General features: G+C 37.9%; 1 pseudogene; it reads left to right on the top strand.

Annotated features, from left to right (window-relative positions):
- The first annotated feature begins 2,600 nt into the window (after positions 1-2,600).
- On the top strand, positions 2,601-11,946 carry LOC147343308 (olfactory receptor 10AG1-like; annotated as a pseudogene).
- The last annotated feature ends 1,486 nt before the right edge of the window (positions 11,947-13,432 follow it).

Genomic DNA, 13,432 nt, shown 5'->3' with positions numbered 1-13,432 from the left:
AATTCCAGTTGAGCTCTTTCAAATCCTGAAAGATGATGCTGTGAAAGTGCTGCACTCAATATGCCAGCAAATTTGGAAACTCAGCAGTGGCCACAGGACTGGAAAAGGTCAGTTTTCATTTCAATCCCAAAGAAAGGCAATGCCAAAGAATGCTCAAACTACCGCACAATTGTACTCATCTCACATGCTAGTAAAGTAATGCTCAAAATTCTCAAGCCAGGCTTAACCAATATGTGAACCGTGAACTTCCTGATGTTCAAGCTGGTTTTAGAAAAGGCAGAGGAACCAGAGCTCAAATTGCCAACATCTGCTGCATCATGGAAAAAGCAAGAGAGTTCCAGAAAAACATCTATTTCTGCTTTATTGACTCTGCCAAAGCCTTTGACTGTGTGAATCACAATAAACTGTGGAAAATTCTGAAAGAGATGGGAAAACCAGACTACCTGATCTGCCTTTTGAGAAATCTATATGGAGGTCAGGAAGCAACAGTTAGAACTGGACATGGAACAAAAGACTGGTTCCAAATTGGAAAAGGAGTATGTCAAGGCTGTATATTGTCACCTGCTTATTTAACTTCTATGCAGAGTACATCATGAGAAACGCTGGACTGGAAGAAACACAAGCTGGAATTAAGATTGCCGGGAGAAATATCAATAACCTCAGATATGCAGATGACACCACCCTTATGGCAGAAAGTGAAGAGGAACTCAAAAGCCTCTTGATGAAAGTGAAAGTGGAGAGTGAAAAAGTTGTCTTCAAGCTCAACATTCAGAAAACGAAGATCATGGCATCTGGTGCAATGACTTGATGGGAAATAGATGGGGAAACAGTGGAAACAGCGTCAGACTTTATTTTTTGGGGCTCCAAACTCACTGCAGATGGTGTCTGCAGCCATGAAATTAAAAGATGCTTACTCCTTGGAAAGAAAGTTATGACCAACCTAGATAGCATATTCAAAAGCAGAGACATTACTTTGCCAACAAAGGTCCATCTAGTCAAGGCTATGATTTTTCCTGTGGTCATGTATGGATGTGAGAATTGGACTGTGAAGAAGGCTGAGCACTGAAGAACTGATGCTTTTAAACTGTGGTGTTGGAGAAGACTCTTTTTTTTTTTAACTTTACATAATTGTATTAGTTTTGTCAAATATCAGAATGAATCTTGAGAGTCTCTTGGACTGCAAGGAGATCCAACCAGTCCATTCTAAAGGAGATCAGCCCTGGATGTTCTTTGGAAGGAATGATGCTAAAGCCGAAACTCCAGTACTTTGGCCACCTCATGTGAAGAGTTGGCTCATTGGAAAACACTCTGATGCCAGGAGGGATTGGGGGCAGGAGGAGAAGGGAACAACGGAGGATGAGATGGCTTGATGGCATCACTGACTCGATGGACATGAGTCTGGGTGAACCCCAGGAGTTGGTGATGGACAGGGAGGCCTGATGTGCTGTGATTCATGGGGTCACAAAAAGTCGGACACGACTGAGTGACTGAACTGAACTGAAGTTCTAATAGGTCTTGTAGGTCTTCATAGAACCATTCAACTTCAGCTTCTTTAGCATTACTGGTAAGGACATAGACTTGGATGATGGTCTCAATAAAGGACAGAAATGGTAGGGTCCTAACAGAAGCAGAAAATATTAAGAAGATGTGGCAAGAATACACAGAAGAACTGTACAAAAAAGATCTTCATGACCCAGATAATCACAATGGTGTGATCACTCACCTAGAGCCAGACATCCTGGACTGTGAAGGCAAGAGGGCCTTAGGAATTATCATTCATCTCACATGCTAGTAAAGTAATACTTTAATTTTCCAAGCCAAGTTCCAGCAATATGTGAACCATGAAATTCCAGATGTTCAAGCTGGTTTTAGAAAAGGGAGAGGAATCAGAGATCAAATTGACAACCGCTGGATTATGGAAAAAGCAAGAGAGTTCAGAAAAACATCTATTTCTGCTTTATTGACTATACCAAAGCCTTTGACTGTGTGGACCACAATAAACTGTGGGAAATTCTGAAAGAGATGGGAATACCAGACCACCTGGCCTGCCTCTTGAGAAATCTGCATGCAGGTCAAGAAGCAACAGTTAGAACTGGACATGGACCAAAAGACTGGTTCAAATGGGAAAAGAAGTATGTCAAGGCTGTATATTGTCACCCTGCTTGTTTAACTTATATGCAGAGTACATCATGAGAAACACTGGGCTGGAAGAATCACAAGCTGGAATCAAGATTGCTGGGAGAAATATCAACAAACTCAGATATGCAGATGACACCACCTCTATGGCAGAAAATGAAGAACTAAAGAGTGTCTTGAGTCTTTAAGGAGGCAATTAACTGAAAATGAGGCCTTTAGGGCAGATCTTATCTAATTGTTGACCATGTAAGAAGAGATTATGGAGAAGGGAATGGCAACCCAGTCCAGTACTCTTGCCTGAAGAATCCCATGGGCGAAGAGATTGTTGGGCTACAGTACATGTGTCACAAAGTATTGGACACAATTCATAGACTAAGCAAGCAAGAAGAGATTCAGTTCAGTTCAGTTCAGTTCAGTCACTCAGTCATGTCCAACTCTTTGCAACCCCATGAATTGCAGCACACATGGCCTCCCTGTCCATCACCATCTCCCGGAGTTCACTCAAACTCACATCTCTTAAGTCGGTGATGCCATCCAGCAATCTCATCCTCTGTCATCCCCTTTTCCTCCTGCCCCCAATCCCTCCCAGCATCAGAGTCTTTTCCAATGAGTCAACTCTTCGCATGAGGTGGCCAAAGTACTGGAGTTTCAGCTTTAGCATCATTCCTTCCAAAGAATATCCAGGGCTGGTCTCCTTCAGAATGGATTGGTTGGATCTCCTTGCAGTCCAAGGGACTCTCAAGAGTCTTCTCCAACACCACAGTTCAAAACCATTAATTCTTTGGTACTCAGCTTTCTTCACAGTCCAACTCTTGCACCACTGGAAAAACCATAGCCTTTACTAGACGGACCTTTGTTGGCAAAGTAATGTCTCTGCTTTTCAATATCCTATCTAGGTTGGTCATAACTTTCCTTCCAAGGAGTAAGCGCCTTTTAATTTCATGGCTGCAGTCACCATCTGTAATGATTCTGGAGCCTAAAAAGGTAAAGTCTGACACTGTTTCCACTGTTCATCCATCTATTTCCATGAAGTGATGGGGCCAGATGCTAAGATCATCGTCTTCTGAATGTTGAGCTTTAAGCCAACTTTTCACTCTCCACTTTCACTTTCATCAAGAGGCTTTTCCATTCTTCTTCACTTTCTGGCATAAGGGTGGTGTCATTTGCATATTTGAGGTTATTGATATTTCTCACGGCAGTCTGATTCCAGCTTGTACTTCTTCCAGCCCAGCGTTTCTCATGATGTACTCTGCATATAAGTTAAATAAGCAGGGTGACTTTATACAAACTTGACTTACTCCTTTTCCTATTTGGAACCAGTCTTTTGTTCCATGTCCAGTTCTAACTGTTGCTTCCTGACTTGCCTACAGGTTTCTCAAGAAGCAGGTCAGGTGGTCTGGTATTCCCATCTCTTTCAGAATTTTCCACAGATTATTGTGATCCACACAGTCAAAGGCTTTGGCATAGTCATAAAAGCAGAAATAGATGTTTTTCAGGAGCTCTTTTGCTTTTTCCATGATCCCACAGATGTTAGCAACTTGATCTCTGGTTCCTCTGCCTTTTCTAAAACCAGCTTGAACATCTGGAAGTTGATGGTTCATGTATTGCTGAAGCCTGGCTTGGACAATTTTGAGCATTACTTTACTAGCGTGTTGCATGAGTGCAATTTTGTGGTAGTTTGAGCATTCTTTGGCATTGCCTTTCTTTAAGGTTGCAGTGAAAACTGACCTTTTCCAGTCTTGTGGCCACAGCTGAGTTTCCCAAATTTGCTGGCATATTGAGTGCAACACTTTAACAGCATCATCTTTCAGGATTTGAAATAGCTCAACTGGAATTCCATCACTTCCACTAGCTTTGTTCATAGTGATGCTTTCTAAGGCCTGCTTGACTTCACATTCCAGCATGTCTGGCTCTAGCTGAGTCATCATACCATCGTGATTATCTTGATTGTGAAGATCTTTTTTGTATAGTTCTTCTGTGTATTCTTGCCACTTCTTAATATCTTCTGCTTCTGTTAGAGCCATACCATTTCTGTCCCTTATTGAGCCCATCTTTGCATGAAATGCTCTCTTGGTATCTCTAATTTTCTTGAAGAGATCTCTAGTTTTCCCATTCCGTTGTTTTCCTCTATTTCTTTGCACTGATTGCTGTGGAAGGCTTTTTTATCTCTTCTTGCTGTTCTTTGGAACTCTGCATTCAGACGCTTATATCTTTCCTTTTCTCCTTTGCTTTTCACTTCTCTTCTTTTCAGAGCTATTTGTAAGGCCTCCTCACACAGCCATTTTGCTTTTTTGCATTTCTTTTCCATGGGGATGGTCTTGATCCCTGTCTCCTGTACAATGTCATGAACCTCAGTACATAGTTCATCAGGCATTCTATCTATCAGATCTAGTCCTTTAAATCTATTTTTCACTTCCATTATATAATCCTAGGGGATTTGATTTAGGCCATACCTGTAACGTCTAGTGGTTTTCCCTACTTTTTTCAATTTAAGTCCAAATTTGGCAATAAGGAGTTAATAATCTTAGCCACAGTCAGCTCCCGCTCTTGTTTTTCCTGACTGTATAGAGCTTCTCCATCTTTGGCTGCAAATGATATAATCAATCTGATTTCAGTGTTGACCATCTGGTGATGTCCATGTGTAGAGTCTTCTCTTGTGTTGTTGGAAGAGGGTGTTTGCTATGACCAGTGCATTCTCTTGGCAAAACTCTATTAGCCTTTGCCCTGCCTCATTTCGTATTTCAAGGCCAAATTTGCCTGTTACTCCAGGTGTTTCTTGACTTCCTACTTTTGCAATCCCAAAGAAAGGCAATGCCAAAGAATGCTCAAACTACCACACAATTGCACCCATCTCACACGCTAGTAAAATAATGCTCAAAATTCTCCAAGCCAGGCTTCAGCAATATGTGAACCATGAATTCCTGATGTTCAAGCTGGTTTTAGAAAAGACAGAGGAACCAGAGATTAAATTGCCAACGTCCGTTGGATCATCGAAAAAGCAAAAGAGTTCCAGAAAAAACCTCTATTTCTTTTTTCTTGACTATGCCAAAGCCTTTGACTGTGTGGATCACAATAAACTGTGGAAAATTCTGAAAGAGATGGGAATATTAGACCACCTTCCTGGCCTCTTGAGAAAGCTGTATGCAGTTCAGGAAGTGACAGTTAGAATTGGACATGGAACAAAAGACTGGTTCCAAATAGGAAAAGGAGTAAGTCAAATCTGTATAAGGTCACCCTGCTTATTTAACTTATATGCAGAGTACATCATGAGAAACGCTAGGGTGGAAGAAGCACAAGCTGGAATCAAGATTGCCATGAGAAATATCAATAACCTCAAATATGCAGATGACACCATCCTTATGGCAGAAATTGAAAAGGAACAGAAAAGCCTCTTGATGAAAGTGAAAGAGGAGAGTGAAAAAGTTACCTTCAAGCTCAACATTCAGAAAACGAAGATCATGGCATCTGGTCCCATAACTTCATGGGAAGTAGATGGGGAAACAGTGGAAACAGTGTCAGGCTTTATTTTTTAGGGTTCCAAAATCACTGCATATGGTGATTGCAGCCATTAAATTAAAAGATACTTACTCCTTGGAAGGAAAGTTATGCCAACCTAGATAGCATATTCAAAAGCAGAGACACTACTTTGCCAACAAAGGTCTGTCTAGTCAAGGCTGGTTTTTCCAGTGGTCATGTATGGATGTGAGAGTTGGACTGTGAAGAAAGTTGAGCACCGAAGAACTGATGCTTTTGAACTGTGGTGTTGGAGAAGACTCTTGAGAGTCCCTTGAATTGCAAGGAGATCCAACCAGTCCATTCTAAAGGAGATTAGTCCTGGTTGTTCTTTGGAAAGAATGATGCTAAAGCTGAAACTCTAGTACTTTGGTCACCTCATGTGAAGTATTGACTCTTTGGAAAAATTTCTGATGCTGGGAGGGATTGGGGGCAGGAGGATAAGGGCACAACAGAGGATGATTGTCTGGATGGCATCACCGACTCGATGGACGTGAATTTGAGTGCACTCTGGGTGTTGATTATGGACAGAGAGGTATGGCGTTTTGTAATTCATGGGGTCACAAAGAGTCGCACACAACTGATTGACTGAATTGAACTGAACAGAATTATCACACATGTTCTTAATCATTTGAATTTTTCCAAGTAATGGAGACTTGAGTTCAAAAATAGCAATATTAGAGCATTAATATTTATTTCCCTTAATAATAAGCACTTAAACATTTACAAGAAAGAGGTATAGTACAGATAACTTAGTTATAGCACACAGAGTAGTTGTTTTTTCTAATTTACTCACTGTTTAGAATAACATGCAAAATTTTGTCTTACCATAAATCTTATTCATGGTATACGTTGATAAGTTAAGTATCAAAATGCTGGACTTGTACAATTAGAAATTGTAATTTATTTAGCACTGAAGAATAAGAAATGTTGCTGATGGATGAGTGAAAGCAAATGCTAAACCTTCTATTCCTACAGAGAAAACACAAAAAAGAGAAGAGAACAAAAACAAATATACCAGAATAAAATCTAACTAAATTGAAATAATTTCTTCTGTTGTGCTTTGCTGACGTTCACCATCTCCAGCGGCTTCTATTTGGGTTGTTTTTAGTCAGGTATATAATTATTTTGATGGACAAAGGCACAGTGATTCTTTTTTTTTTTTTTTTTTTTTTGATTTTTTTTTCTAATTTTATTTTATTTTTAAACTTTACATAATTGTATTAGTTTTGCCACATATCAAAATGAATCCGCCACAGGTATATATGTGTTCCCCATCCCGAACCCTCCTCCCTCCTCCCTCCCCATACCATCCCTCTGGGCCGTCCCAGTGCACCAGCCCCAAGCATCCAGCATCGTGCATCGAACCTGGACTGGCAACTCGTTTCTTACATGATATTTTACATGTTTCATTGCCATTCTCCCAAATCTTCCCACCCTCTCCCTCTCCCACAGAGTCCATAAGTCTGTTCTATACATCAGTGTCTCTTTTGCTGTCTTGTCCACCGGTTTATTGTTACCCTCTTTCTAAATTCCATATATATGCGTTAGTATACTGTATTTATGTTTTTCCTTCTGGCTTACTTCACTCTGTATAATAGGCTCCAGTTTCATCCACCTCATTAGAACTGATTCAAATGTATTCTTTTTAATGGCTGAGTAATACTCCATTGTGTATATGTACCACAGCTTTCTTATCCATTCATCTGCTGATGGACATCTAGGTTGCTTCCATGTCTTGGCTATTATAAACAGTGCTGCGATGAACATTGGGGTACACGTGTCTCTTTCCCTGCTGGTTTCCTCAGTGTGTACGCCCAGCAGTGGGGTTGCTGGATCATAAGGCAGTTCTATTTCCAGTTTTTTAAGGAATCTCCACACTGTTCTCCATAGTGGCTGTACTAGTTTGCATTCCCACCAACAGTGTAAGAGGGTTCCCTTTTCTCCACACCCTCTCCAGCATTTATTATTTGTAGACTTTTGGATCGCAGCCATTCTGACTGGTGTGAAATGGTACCTCATAGTGGTTTTGATTTGCATTTCTCTGATAATGAGTGATGTTGAGCATCTTTTCATGTGTTTGTTAGCCATCTGTATGTCTTCTTTGGAGAAATGTCTATTTAGTTCTTTGGCCCATTTTTTGATTGGGTCGTTTATTTTTCTGGAATTGAGCTGTAGGAGTTCCTTGTATATTTTTGAGATTAGTTGTTTGTCGGTTGCTTCATTTGCTTTTATTTTCTCCCATTCTGAAGGCTGTCTTTTCACCTTGCTAATAGTTTCCTTTGATGTGCAGAAGCTTTTAAGGTTAATTAGGTCCCATTTGTTTATTTTTGCTTTTATTTCCAATATTCTGGGAGGTGGGTCATAGAGGATCCTGCTGTGATGTATGTCGGAGAGTGTTTTGCCTATGTTCTCCTCTAGGAGTTTTATAGTTTCTGGTCTTACGTTGAGATCTTTAATCCATTTTGAGTTTATTTTTGTGTATGGTGTTAGAAAGTGGTCCAGTTTCATTCTTTTACAAGTGGTTGACCAGATTTCCCAGCACCACTTGTTAAAGAGATTGCAGAAAATTGCAGAGGAAGGTAAACTCCAAACTCATTCTATGAGGCCACCATCACCCTAATACCAAAACCTGACAAAGATCCCACAAAAAAAGAAAACTACAGGCCAATATCACTGATGAACATAGATGCAAAAATCCTTAACAAAATTCTAGCAATCAGAATCCAACAACACATTAAAAAGATCATACACCATGACCAAGTGGGCTTTATCCCAGGGATGCAAGGATTCTTCAATATCCGCAAATCAATCAATGTAATACACCACATTAACAAATTGAAAAATAAAAACCATATGATTATCTCAATAGATGCAGAGAAAGCCTTTGACAAAATTCAACATCCATTTATGATAAAAACTCTCCAGAAAGCAGGAATAGAAGGAACATACCTCAACATAATAAAAGCTATATATGACAAACCCACAGCAAACATTATCCTCAATGGTGAAAAATTGAAAGCATTTCCTCTGAAGTCAGGAACAAGACAAGGGTGCCCACTTTCACCATTACTATTCAACATAGTTTTGGAAGTTTTGGCCACAGCAATCAGAGCAGAAAAAGAAATAAAAGGAATCCAAATTGGAAAAGAAGAAGTAAAACTCTCACTATTTGCAGATAACATGATCCTCTACATAGAAAACCCTAAAGATTCCACCAGAAAATTACTAGAAATAATCAATGACTATAGCAAAGTTGCAGGATATAAAATCAACACACAGAAATCCCTTGCATTCCTATACACTAATAATGAGAAAACAGAAAGAGAAATTAAGGAAACAATTCCATTCACCATTGCAACGGAAAGAATAAAATACTTAGGAATATATCTACCTAAAGAAACTAAAGACCTATATATAGAAAACTATAAAACACTGGTGAAAGAAATCAAAGAGGACACTAATAGGTGGAGAAATATACCATGTTCATGGATTGGAAGAATCAATATAGTGAAAATGAGTATACTACCCAAAGCAATTTATAGATTCAACGCAATCCCTATCAAGCTACCAACAGTATTCTTCACAGAGCTAGAACAAATAATTTCACAATTTGTATGGAAATACAAAAAACCTCGAATAGCCAAAGCGATCTTGAGAAAGAAGAATGGAACTGGAGGAATCAACCTACCTGACTTCAGGCTCTACTACAAAGCCACAGTTATCAAGACAGTATGGTACTGGCACAAAGACAGAAATATTGATCAATGGAATAAAATAGAAAGCCCAGAGATAAATCCACGCACATATGGACACCTTATCTTTGACAAAGGAGGCAAGAATATACAATGGATTAAACACAGTGATTCTAATACCAAAAGTGGGTCCTGACCCCTACATTCCCATGTATTCTTTCCCTGGCAATTCTTTCCTTTCGGAAGTAGTTGTGGATCTGTTACCCTTTTCACAATGCTCATGATTCCTGAAAGTCAAAGAGAACATTTTTTTTTCTTTTTCTTAGTTTAATCATGTAAACCTTTGAGCCCTAGTTTCTTCATCTATAATATCAATATATCATGACATTAACACAATTCAATAATATTCTATTGCCAGTAGCTTACTAACATAAGGTAGTACAGTTAAAGTCATTTGTGTTTTCCAATTTCCTAATTACTATTTAAAGCTACAGTTTACTAATCACCTTTCTTTTAAAACTCTTATGTTTTACAAGTATATCTAAATACAGGAGAACTTTGAGTCTGTATAGGTCTCACTAATTACTCACTAAACTATACTTGCTCACCTACCTACTAGCTAAAATATATGTTCTCTGCTTTTGATATTTTTGACAACTGTGTATTAACCATAGTATAAATAATTTATAGTTTTCAGTTTTAATTTTCATGTGTTGTATCTTATATATATTATTAACATGATAATTTTTAAATGTAAGTGACCCCTGGCACATCATAAGAGATTTGCGAATAGATTTACTAGGCAGAGTTTCAGAAATCATATCATCAATGTAATTCCTTCAAGTTTGTCATTATTAATTAAATAACCAATAAGTCAAGAACATTGTTAAACATAAGCTGCATGCTTGCAAAGGATAAATAAAAGTTCCTTCTTTATAATTCCTGATGGTTATGTTGCTTATTTTAGTAGATAAAGGCAGCCAGAATGGTCTCAAATAAAGTGCACACACAAGTAGTAAGAACTATCATTGCAGAATATGGAAGGAAAGGCATGCTTTATTCTTGAGAAAGTTCCAATGGAAGAGTTGGGAAATTCATGATAAATGCATTACAGAATTTGATTGTGCCCTACCACTGAGAAAGTGGAATACAAATGTTTCTGCTTCAGAATTCTGTTTTTTAATATAAGAAGTAAAATGGATTGATTTTGCTCTGCACACAAACAGATTCAAAATGAAAGTGCATAATTCTAAAACATATCACTTTTATTTAAAGTTAAACCTTGAATTGCAACTTATGCTTTTATATTTAGAATTTAGCATAAATTTTCCATAAGACTTCAATTGTGTTGAGTCCGGGATACAAAATACTAGACATTAATACAGAATAGAATCTTATGTACTATTAATAATTCCCCTAAATCCCTTTAATTTATAAAATTACAAAACAAAAAAAGATAAATGCCTAATTGTACTATTTTCACAGAAAGTTAAAGTGACGTTGCTCAGTCGTGTCCGACTCTTTGCGACCCCGTGAACTGTAACCTATCAGGCTTCTCCATCCATGGGATTTTCCAGGCAAGAGTGCTGGGGTGGATTGCCATTTCCTTCTCCAGGGGATTTTCCCGACCCAGGAATCAAACCCGGGTCTCCTGCATTGCAGGCAGACGCTTTACCGTCTGAGCTATATCTAGTGAATGTGAATCTCACTTCAATGATTGATTGTTCTTTGGGGATTTTCTGACATTACCAATTTCCAAATGTTTCTTTTTGTGATGTTTCTATTTATCTATGTGATAACTCTGACGGGAAATGGCATCATTATTCTCATAAGCAGGACAGACCAGACTCTCCAGACTCCCATGAACATTTTCCTCAGTAATTTTTCCTTCTTGGAAATCTGTTATGTGTCTCCCACTCTTCCTAGAATGCTCATAAACCTTTGGACTCAAAAAAGACATATTTCTTTGCTTGTGCAACACAGATGAGTTTTGTCCTTATATTTGGAAACATAGAGTGCCTGCTTCTTACAGTGATGGCCTATGACCACTACGTGGCCCTTTGTAGCCCCCTGCACTATTCTCTGGTCATGAACCACATAGTCTGTGTCCAGCTGGTGGCTGCCTGCTGGGTCACTGGTGTTCCAAATGAGATAGGGCAGATAAGCCAGATTTTCTCTCTGTCCTTTTGTAGATCGAACCAAATCAATCACTATGTCTGTGACATCCCCCCAGTACTGAAGCTGGCCTGTGGGGACACGTTTCTGAATGAAATGCTGGTCTTCACAGTTGCTGTGCTATTTGTCATGGTCCCTTTTCTGCTGATACTTGGCTCCAACGGTAGAATGACCTCCACCATCCTGAAGTTGCCATCAGCAATGGAAAGAGCAAAGGGTTTCTCCACCTGTTGATTTCATGTCATGGTTGTGACTTTATTCTTTGGATCTGCAACCGTTACATATTTATGACCTAAATCTAGAAATTCTTCCAGAACAGACAAATTTCTCTCACTTTTCTATACCATTATCACCCCGAGGTTTAACCCCAATATACACTATGAGAAATAAGGATGTCTTGACAGCCTTAAGAAAATTGCTACCTTAATGTAAAGCATTAGCTGCTTGGTTTAAACTAATTTAGTTTCCTATTTAATTTTGCCATTGTATAATCAGAAATAGTTTGCTTTTTCCACATGATTAATAGGTTTATTATATTTATTCATTCATTACTGACCTTATTGTTTTATGCTGGATTTTCTAATATCAGGATCATATTATGGTGTCTTGCTGATAAGAAACTATGTATCGAGGCAGTCTTATATTCAGTTCACAATTTTACTGGTGATTTTCAATTTTATGAGAAAATATAGTATCATTTACCCACCTTTCCCCCTAAAGCCATTGATATTTTTGTACTTTCCTGTTCATATAACTATCATGCACTTTTTTTTTTCTTTTCATGATGTTTTTAGATAATATAGATGGCAAAATTTGGAGAAACGGTTGTTAAATATCTATGTGTTTTAAACTTTAGACATTTAATCTTTCAATGACTTCAGTTTGATCCTTCTGGAAAGATTAAAAATAAGACTCTGCATAATGACTCTTAAAATTTTGTAGTGTGGCAATAAATTTTTACCCTATGTTTCTCTCTGAATTCTTATTGTAGATACGCTTTGTTTATGTAGCCAAAGAATGCTACTAGCATCTTGATAATTTGTTGCCTTAAGTTTTACTAATGCAAAAAATATGAATGCATCTTTGCTGTTCAGAAATACAAGGTGTACAGGATTCAATCATTTTGTGCCCATATAGTGTTATCCATTCTCTAAGATCTCTTTTTGTTGTTGTTTTGTTTTGTTTTAATTCTTTTGGTGAAGTAGATAATTGAAATTAAAATCAAAATACTTGGGATATTTAATACATTATTTTCCCAAGTTTTCCTGGTTGTAAAGGATGATACTTGATAAGAAAGTATCACTATATTAAACTAAAATAAATACTATTAAAAAGATATTGGATTTCTTCAGAAGGAAAGAGTTGAACTACGGACAGTACACTGGATCATTTTCAGTCAAACTGATTGGGAAATGATGCAATCTGAGGAAGGTTTTTTCTTTTATATATATATTTCCTTTTTAAATCTGTCTTTCTCTTATTATACTATGTGTTTAAATAATTTATTTTTCATAAGACCATAATTCATCTATCAGCTAGTTCTCCTCTTTGAGTAGGTATCATGTCATCAAAAAAGACATCTAAGAAGCTCACAAAAAGTAAAGCAATCATTTCAGAGGAGATGATGTGCAGATGACAGCAACAGATGACAACTGTGGCTATTACATAGTTCCCATTGAGAGGACTAAAGGAAGTAAAATAGTTGGTTTTATAGCCATTTTAAAGTCCTCTGTTTCAAAGGACTATTGAAACAGAGGACTTTCAACTATTCTGTTGATGCACAACAAATTATATTCAAAATTTATGGTTTAGAATAGTATTATTTGATTCTATCCTGTACATTGTCCAATATTGAGGCAGGAATCAGCTTCATGGTCATTCTCTTCCATATAGCATTGACTGCCATCACTAAG

The sequence above is a fragment of the Bos grunniens genome, chromosome 28 (genome assembly GCF_055505025.1).
Source record: "Bos grunniens cultivar Pamir isolate PY7600 chromosome 28, Bosgru_T2T1.0, whole genome shotgun sequence".
Lineage (NCBI taxonomy): Eukaryota > Metazoa > Chordata > Mammalia > Artiodactyla > Bovidae > Bos > Bos grunniens.
Note: the sequence above shows the minus strand (reverse complement) of the source record. Positions and strands in the feature narration are given on the sequence as shown.